Source organism: Peromyscus leucopus, chromosome 22 (genome assembly GCF_004664715.2).
Source record: "Peromyscus leucopus breed LL Stock chromosome 22, UCI_PerLeu_2.1, whole genome shotgun sequence".
NCBI classification, from domain to species: Eukaryota; Metazoa; Chordata; class Mammalia; order Rodentia; family Cricetidae; genus Peromyscus; species Peromyscus leucopus.
In genome coordinates, this window is record NC_051081.1 from 1,457,657 (window position 1) to 1,467,348 (window position 9,692).

Genomic DNA, 9,692 nt, shown 5'->3' on the forward strand with positions numbered 1-9,692 from the left:
GCGGAGCACCTTGGGAGAGGGAGTCCACGAGGCCCGGAGCGAGGCATGCCAGGAGATGTAGTTTCCAGGGTCCGGCCGCCTCCCGGGTTCAATCCCCGGTAGGGGGTGGAGGCAGAGTCATGCCTTCCACGTGAGCCCGTGTACACGCACACACAGAAATAAACGATAAATTAAATAAATGCAAAGCCATCAAGAAGACCGCAAGGGCAGGCGAAATGTCCTAGAGGTTAGGCCCACGCTTCCGAGCCTAATGATCCAAGTTCGATCCCCGGGTCCTACACAGAAGAAAACCGATTCACACAGTTCTCCCCTGACCTTCACACGTACGGAAACACACGCAGTAAAGAAATGGAAATTAAAAAAAAATTAAAGAGCCGCCTCAAAGCAAACATCCACTGTCTCCCCAGCCGAGGCAGGAGGATGGGGAGATTGAGGACAGCACAACAAAAATCAAGGCTACGAATGTGACTCTGGGTACAGCTCCTCTCCGGACGGTCCTACTGTCCAGAGGGGACTTCAGGAACCCAACCTGCCGCTCTACCCGCCTCCAGCAGGCCTAGCCCGGCAGCCTCTGAAGCCAGGCAGGTGAGAACGACTCGCTGAGCCGGGACTGCTCTGTCTCCGAAAAGCTACTGAGTGTCAAAGGGCCGGCTACTGTTTCTCCTTTTCTTACAGCTAGAGCTACTGCTGTGTACAATGTAAACACGGGGGCGTGGTCAGGGTGGAGCCCCGCCTAGAATCCCCAGTGAGGGGCTGGGGGCGTGTCAGGGGGGCAGATGGAGGGGGGGGCGTGGCAGGGGGGCTAGATCCAGTGAGGGCGGGGGCGTGGTCAGGGTGGAGCCCCGCCCAGAATCCCCAGTGAGGGGCTGGGGGCGTGGTCAGGGTGGAGCCCCGCCCAGAATCCCCCAGTGAGGGGCTGGGGCGTGGTCAGGGTGGAGCCCCGCCTAGAATCCCCAGTGAGGGGCTGGGGGCGTGGTCAGAAGAAGAGCACTTAGTAATCCCTCAGTGTCATCTCCAAGAGGGCAAACAATTCCTTTTACCTGTCCTGTCCCCCTGGCCTGCATGCGCTTCCTCTTCTCAGGTCCAAAGGCTACACCGCCACCCCCCACCCTGCAGAAGGGCCTGCTGACCGGAAGTGAGGCCCAGCTCAGCCTGGAGCCGGGGGATTTCTGGCAGTTCGCTGACAGCCCGCCTTCCTCGGGAATGTCTGAAGCCTGCTCCCATGGCAGGAGGGACACGCGGGCCTCCAGTTAGTGCAAACCTGTGGCCTATGCTCACATCAGCGTCCGAGCTGGCCTGCAGACTCGCCCGGCCCGCTCACAGGACACGCGTCAAAGCCCGCCGCGTCTCCCCGTCCAGCTCCCCGGGCCCCCAATCTCTTTATAACCCTCCAGATTGTCCCCCATGATGTTCCTCTCTGCTTTCCTCGGGAGACAGCCTTGGCAGTGCAGAATAAACCTCTTTTCCACCCACAAAGCGGCCATCTCGGGTCCTTTACTGAGGTCCTCGCATCCCTGCTTTGGCCTTTGATGTCTTCTGCGCCCCAGGGGTGATGCTAGGGTTCCCCCCAAGTGTGTCCCCCAACTTGTGTGCATCTGTGCTCTGCAGCGCCAGGGCTTGCACTGGACTTCCCGCCCTCTTCCCCCTGCACTGGGCGGAGTTCTTAGGGCTCCCCACCCCTGCTCGTCTGGACTCTAAGTCCCAGAAAACCCCGCGGTGCCCTGGATGGGGCGGGACCCTCTCCTCCCACGTGCACTTTGGGAGCTGTCCTGCAATTTTCAAATTTTGGCGCTGAGCGCGTGGGGCGGTGACAGCGCCCGCCGCGGTGTCCCTTCTCTGCCCGGACCCTCCGGCCTACCCACCCCACGGGCCCCCAACACGGCGGACCCGGAGTAGAGGACCCTGATGCCAGGAGTGGAAACTGAGGCCCATGACCATCAAGGACCGGCCTGGAGAACACCCCGCCCCGCCCCCTGTGCCTGGGGCGCGGCAAAGTGTCTGCTTGCTGTCTGCTTTGGGGTGCAGAGCTGTGGACAGGAAATCCGCACCCTAATCCCCCAGCGCTGGAACTCCCTCTACCCTCCATTCCCTGGCGCCGCTGTCCCGCCCAGGCTGGATTTTGGCGCCAGTTTTAAATAATAATAAAAAACAAATAAGTCGCATTCCAAGTGATGTCGCTGGCTTCTGGCCCAGAACACTGGGCTTCATTCGGAATTCCGGGGCTTGGATCTCTGGAGAAGGTGGAATCCGGAGTCTGGATTTGAGAGGCTTCAAATTCTGGAGCCTGGATTTCAGGGAGATTTGGGTCCTGAGTTTGGGATTCAAATCATGGATTCTGTATTTTAGGATCCTGGATTCGAGAATCAGGAGAGTGAACTGTTTTTTTTTTTTTCTGGATCTGGGGGAGACTGGATTCTGGATTTGAGGAGGGGCGGTTTTGGAGTTTTGATTCTGGAGCTGTGCCAAGCTTACTCCCTGAATTCAGGGACTCGATCTACTATCTAGTATCATAATTTAACAACCTGGGACTGTGGGTAGGAGGCAGAGGCAAAGGGATTTCTGTGAGTTTGAGGCCAGCCTAGTGTACATAGTGAGCCCCAAGCCAGCCCGAATCTAGGAGACCCTGTCAGAAACAAAAGAAAAAAAACACCATCCTGGGACCCGAGCCAGGAAGCCCGAGGGTCGATTGGACACTCACTGGACGATGAGCTCCACAGATGGGGACGTTGGTCTGTGTGCCTGGCACCAGAGAGGCCAGAGACTCAAGGATACCTAACAGGGATAAGTTCTGGGTGGGTTAGAACATTGTAACCTTCATGGGAGATTGCAGCAGGGTGGAGAGGTGTCAGCTCGTGTGCACTGGGAGAGTTCCTTTCTCCATAGAGCCCAAATCTTGCCCACGGAGGAAAGCATGGGGGACGGGACAGCAGCTACCGAGTCAGCACTAAGAGAAGCCGAGAGCAGGAGTCCCGCCGGCTAGTTCAGAAAAATAAGTGAAAATAAAGACCAGAGTGAAAGATACACCTGGGTATTAGTCAGCTTTCGCTGTGGAACACATACCCTCTCCAAACATGTATTTAGGGCCAGTGGGTAAAAGAACTTGCTGCCAAGTCTAATGTCCTGTTAGATCCTGGGGACCCACACGGAAAAGGACGGAACGAACACCCGCACCCCTGACGTTGCAGCCCGTGCACACCCTCACACCTATCCTCCCCCTACAACAAACAAAATGATATATACATTTTAATTCAGTATCTAACAGCTGTGTTAATCCCACTGTCGGCAAAAAGGAAGATATTTTGAGACAGACCACATTTACAATCATTGGGTCCTTAATAATCTCTTTCTACCCCCAATTTATGAATTAAAACTACAATTTTTGTTACATTTTAAATTATTTTAATGTGCATGGGCGGGGCTCCCGTGCGACAGTGAGTGCTGGAGGACAGATGTAGCCTGTCTGTCCCTGCCTTCGCTGTTCAGATCCCCGGCATTGACCTCAGAGCAGCAGGCTTGGCGGCAAGCTCCCTCTGCCCTCTGAGTCGGGTCACCAGCCCCAGAAATTAAACTTGATCTAAGCCGCATCCGTGTAGGAAAGTTGACATTGACAGCGGAGTCGGCTCTGGGTGTGCGTCAGCCCACCCGGTTCAGAAGCGCCTTCTCTCCAGCCTAGGGGCAACGTCAAGGCTTCGCTGCCATTTTGTGCTAACTGTGTCTTCTCTGTGTGTGTACATGCGTGCATTGTGCATGACGTATGCACTGACGCAAGGGCCTCTTGCCATGACCTTAGTGTAGGGGTCAGAGGACAACACTGTCTCCTTCCACCTCTACATGGGTCCTTCTGTGGATCCAATGCAGTTCTTCGGTCTTTCACAGCCAGCGCCTAACTGCTAAGCCGTCTCCTCCTGCCTTATTTTGTTTTCCCCGTGCTGGAGATGAAACCCAAGGCCTGGTGCACAGTAGAAAAGCTCTGGACCCCTGACCACGCCCCCCCCCCCCCCCCCCCCCTGACCACGCCCCCAGCCCCTCACTGGGGATTCTAGGCGGGGCTCCACCCTGACCACGCCCCCAGCCCCTCACTGGGGATTCTAGGCGGGGCTCCACCCTGACCACGTCCCCAGCCCCCCCCCCCCCCAGCCCCTCACTGGGGATTCTAGGCGGGGCTCCACCCTGACCACGCCCCCAGTCCCTCACTGGGGATTCTGGGCGGGGCTCCACCCTGACCACGCCCCCAGTCCCTCAATGGGGATTCTGGGCGGGGCTCCACCCTGACCACGCCCCCAGCCCCCTCACTGGGGATTCTGGGGGAGGGGGCTCACCTGACACGCCCCAGCCCTCAGTGGGATCTGGGGGGGTGATGGGGTGGGAGGGGCCTCCAATCCTGATCCACTATTGGCTTCTAGAAAAGACTTTCTCCTGCTGATCCACACATTGTTTCCCCTACACACACACACACACACACACACACACACACACACACTCTTTTTGAGACTGTGTCAAGCTGGTCTTAATCCCACTTTATAGTCCAGCCTGACCTAGAATCTCAGATGCTGAATCAGTAGGATTATAAATTTGAACCAAACTTAGGATCCAGAATTCCTGTCCCCACAAAAAACAAAACAAAACAAAAAAACCCACACAAAACGCAGACAGGGAGGGCTGGCCTCCGTGACTGTCCTGGGGGTGAGGTGGAGAGGTGTCATGAATAGCTTTTAGTTGCAAGTCCAGCCTATGTGGCGATTTTGAGAAGAATTTTCCAGGCAGACAGACTTTCAGGGAGGTCAAGCCAGCAGGCCAAGGATGCACAGCCCTGAGTCTCTCTTCCCAAAGTAAGTGAGACACCAAGGATTGAGACCAGGAGACGCTGACTGAAGCCATTGGCCACCCTGTCCCCGAGGGCGACACAGGGGCTCCTCACCCCCAGCTTTCCCGGGTGCTCCCTGAGTCCCACACCTGTGCCAGCCCCACCGCTGGCCGCTGGTTCCTGTCTGGACCTTTGTAGGGTGAGAGCCTGAGTCACCGGCCCGGAAGCCTCTCCTTGGGGACAGGACCTGTTCCACTGTGTGAGAAAACATGAGGTCAGAGCCCAGCCCTTCAGACACGCTCACAACTTCCTGGCCACATCAGGGGAAGCCGTCCAGACCCACAGGGCCAGGCTCTGCCTCCCGATCTCCTGCTCGCTCTGACCGCCTTTGCCCGCGGACCTCTGTGGCTCCCACCTTCCTCAGGTTCTAAGTCCAAGGCCCAGGCCCTGCAAGGCCTCTGCCCCCTCCCTCCTCCCCCCGCCCGCCCCCACGCCCTCAGCCTGTATCCTCTCTGCTCTAACCACAGAGATCTCTTGGATCCTCTCCCAACACGCCAAACGCTGGCCTGCCCCAGGACCTTTGCACAGTCCGCACTGTGTTCTTGGCATTTTTATTTTCCAGGCTCAACTTAGATGCCACCTCCTCAAGGGAGGCCACCACGACCTCCTCACACACAGCCGTACCAAATGTTACGTAGCGGCTCCCCACCGTGGGCATGTGGCCCCTTCTTCCTTCCTTCCTTTCTTTCTTTCTGCACATGACCCTCTTAGAGAAGAATTTGCCCACTTCATGCCCAGAACTAAGACCATGTGTTTATTCTGATTTCTGGCTTTCAGGATTTTCTTTTATTTGACTATTTGGGTTCCTGGGATTGAACTCAGGTTGTTCGCTTGGCAGCAAAGTGTCTTCACAAATTAACTCATTCTTTAGCCATGATTTTAGCCTTTTTTCTTTTTGTTTTGTTTTGTTTTTTGATTTTTCGAGACAGGGTTTCTCTGTGTAGCTTTGCGCCTTTCCTGGAACTCGCTCTGTAGACCAGGCTGGCCTCGAACTCACAGAGATCTGCCTGGCTCTGCCTCCCGAGTGCTGGGATTAAAGGCGTGAGCCACTGCAGTCTGCCTTGAAAAAATCTGTATGTGAGCATGTGAGTGCAGTGCTCTTGGAGGCCAGAAGAGCTGGAGTTACAGGTGGTTTTGAGCTTCGTGATGTGGGTGCCAAGTCCTCGGCATGAGCAGCAGGTGCTTATAACCACCGAGCCAGCTCTCCACCCCACCCCACCCTCAGCAGGTCAGCTCTGTGCCTTTGAGGGAGAAGGTGGAGGCAGGGGAACCCTGTCACTCACTGGCCAGCTGGCGGCACCTACTTGGTGAGGTTCCAGGTCATGGAGACACTGTCTCCGGGGAAATGTGGAATGAGCTCAGGGGAGGTTGTCCTTTGCCCCACACTCTGCTGTGAATGTGATCAGAGTCAGCGACTCCAGGGGCTCACAGCTGCAGAGGACCGCCCATGGAGGCGGGGAGTGGAGGCGGGACTCACAGGGGCCTGCTCTGTCCCCTTTCTCAGGCCTGCTGTCCAGGATCCCAGCTGGGGACGGTGCCCCCCAGGCATCTCCCCACATCAGTTAACATAAGCACCCCAGACATCCCAGGAGATTCCAGATTCTGCTAGTTAACCATTAACACAGTAGTTGTCACTTCACAAGAAAAGAAAAAAAGTTCCTTTGCCTCGGGCTCAGTGGGTGGAGCCGGCCCAGGGTCCCCAAGGTGCTGGAGCGCAGCATAAGCCAGCTGTGGCGGCCCAGGCCTCTCATGCTACAGGAGGGTCAGGAGCTCAAGGCCATCCTCGGCTACATAGTGAGCTTAGGCCAGCCTGGGCTACATGAGGTCTGTCTCAACAACAACAACAAAAAACAGAAAGAAAGAGAGACAGACAGAGACAGAGGGGGTGGAGACAAGGAGGACTGTGGTGTTTCTGGGAGTCCAGGCCCTTCCTGGCGGGTCCTCCTGACTGCAGCCAAAACAGCCGCCCCGGGAGCTCCGGCCTTTGTCTGCAGTTTCCAGGACCCTAATGCCATTTCCGGTCCTGTTGTGAGAGCCCTGCTCATCTCTCAGACCTCTGTTTTGTCTGCACAGACTCACGTCACCGCCTCCCCACCCTTCTGTCTAGACCCCAAACACTAGGCCTCGGTATGGCCCAGCTCCGACTCACTGTGTCTCCCCTGGATACAGAGCTTCTGGGTTTTTTGTTTGTTTGTTTTTGTTGAGACAGGGTTTCTCTGTGTAGCCCTGGCTGTCCTGGATCTCACTCTGTAGACCACGCTGGCCTCGAACTCAGAGATACATCTGCCTCCTGAGTGCTGGGAGTAAAGGCATGCGCCTCAACCGTAACTTTTCTCTTTCATTTTTTAATTTAAAAAAATGTATCTTGCCGGGCGGTGGTGGTGCACGCCTTTAATCCCAGCACTCAGGAGGCAGAGCCAGGTGGATCTCTGTGAGTTTGAGGCCAGCCTGGGCTACCAAGTGAGTCCCAGGAAAGGCGCAAAGCTACACAGAGAAACCCTGTCTTGAAAAAAAAAAAAATTATCTTTATGGGTTTGGCCTGCATCTGTCTGTGCACCTTGTGTATGCCTGCCCTGAGAGGCCAGGGGAGGGTGTCAGATCCCCTGCGACTGGAGTTACACTGTTGTGAGCCCCCATTTGGTTGCTGGGAAGTGAACCCAGGTCCTCTGGAAGAGCAGCGGATGCCCTTAACTGGTGAGCCGGTTCTCCAACCCCCCTTCCCCTTTTTGAAATTCATGCAGCCAAGGCTAGCCTCAAGCTCACTACGTAGCCCTGGATGATCCTGAACTACTGACTGATCCTCCTGCCTCTACCTCCCCAGTATTGGGATGGCAAGTGTGCACCACCACAGGGTTCATGTGGTCCAGAGGAAGGAAGCCAGGACCTCAGGCAGGTGCAGGAGCGCTCTACCCCGGACCACAGCCGCAGCCCGGAGGCCAATCCAGATATGCATCTAATAGAGTTATTTATTTGTGTGTGCCGGCGCGAATGTACGCCTTGGAGCACGTGGCGGGGAGCTCAGATGACAGCTTGTGGGGGTCAGTTCTCTTTCCGTGGGTTCCACGGATTAAACTCATGCTTGGCAACAAGCTCCTTTCCCTGCCGAGCCAACTCTCAGGCCCTCCATGGTTGATATTTAAAATATTGTATGTATAGCATATGTCGGGCTGGGACATAGTGTATATCGATATCGGTGGAGCCCTTGCCCGGCGTCATGAAGCCCTGGACTCATCCCCAATATCGCAAATAATAATAATAGTGATGATAATAATAATCATGATGAAATTAAAGAACCGAGAAGAAAGAAATACCTATTGCAGTGTCCTCTCCCCCGCCCTTTCCGGAAGCTGCGCGCGCAGAGACCTCATGAGGCCGCCAGGTGTCGCCGGCGCGCCTCTCACGCCAGGGACATTTCGCGCGCTCGGTGGGCGGCGCGGAGGAGGCGCGATGCGTCACCGCACTCGGGGGCCGGGGATCCGGGGAAACCGAGCTGCGCGGCCGAGGCCAGGCCCCAGGCTGGCGGAGGAGGGGACGCAGTGTGAGTCACCGGGAGCCCCCGTGCACCGTGGGAGAGTCCCACGCGGGGTCTGCCCGCCCGCCTCGTGTCCTTGCCGTCTGAGTCTGCTCCCAGCAGCCACGGTGTGGCTCCGAACAGAACGCCCTCGGAAGCCTCAGTTTCCCTTTGGCACAAGGCAGACATGAGTCCCTTTGCTCGCCAAATGCCGGACGAGATAAATGTCACGCGCGGCGGAGGGACCCGCGGCTCCTGTTGAGCACCGAGAAAAAAAACCCGGGGGCGAAAGAGCGGCCGCCATGCAGACACCCTGTCCCGGGTGGGGGTGGGGGCAGCACACTCGCACTCTGCCTCGGTTCCCCCGCAGGGGTCAGGTGTGGGGAAGCGGTCCGAGGCTAGACCGGGAGGCAGCCGGCAGGGGGCGGGGCCGCTCCGCAGAGCGCCTGCAGGCCTCTTCACCTGCGCCTCCTCCCACGCGCACCCCACCCTGAAACTCTCGGGGTGCCGGGAGGGAGAAAGGCTCCTGATCTCTTCCCCAGCGATCCTCCAGTGCTCTGCAGCCCCGGCCTCCGGGCGGGGGGACCCCTAAAGCCACCTACCCCTGCCTGCCCCTCGCGCGAGCCGGCTGAGTCCTCGGAGCGGTGGGGGGGGGGCGCTGGGTAGCTGTCACTTTGGGGTGAGGATCCCAGCGTCCTCGAAATTACAAAGCGCTTACTGAGCACCCTGGACGTGACTTAGAACACTCCCCAACCCTGCAAGATCGGGATTGCATTCGCAGGGGAAGTTCAGTTCACCCAAGGTCCGGGGTCTCCGAAGATGGGCAAGACCCCCCCCACACACACTGACACCCACAAAAAGTCGCCGTCCTGGGAGGGGTCGGGCTGCAGACGGCGCCCTGGGCCCATGCACAGCCCTGCCCTGCGCAGAGCCTGGGAAAGGCTGGGGACTCTCCCGGGACCGGGAGGGGATTCCAGACAGCCCTCCCCGAAAGCCAGGCCAGCCTCGCGCGCTGGAAACCCCGCGCGCGGCCTGCGTAGCGCGGCTGCCGGGAAATCAGGAGAGAAACTTCTGTTTTTTTGTGTCTGTGTGTGTGGTTTTTTTTTTTTTTTCTCGCTTTTCTGGCACTCGCGGCTGCCCGGGTTCGCCCTCCTCCTGGCCCGGCACCCCACGTGGGGCCAGGGCGCTTGAGCTCCGCCCTCTCCATCCCCGGCCAATCGCAGCGCCGGCCAGTCAACTCTTTGTGTATCCACCAATGGGAGGGCGGCGCAGGCCCCCCCCGAGGCCACGCCCCCAAGTGCGGGCTATATAAGCGGC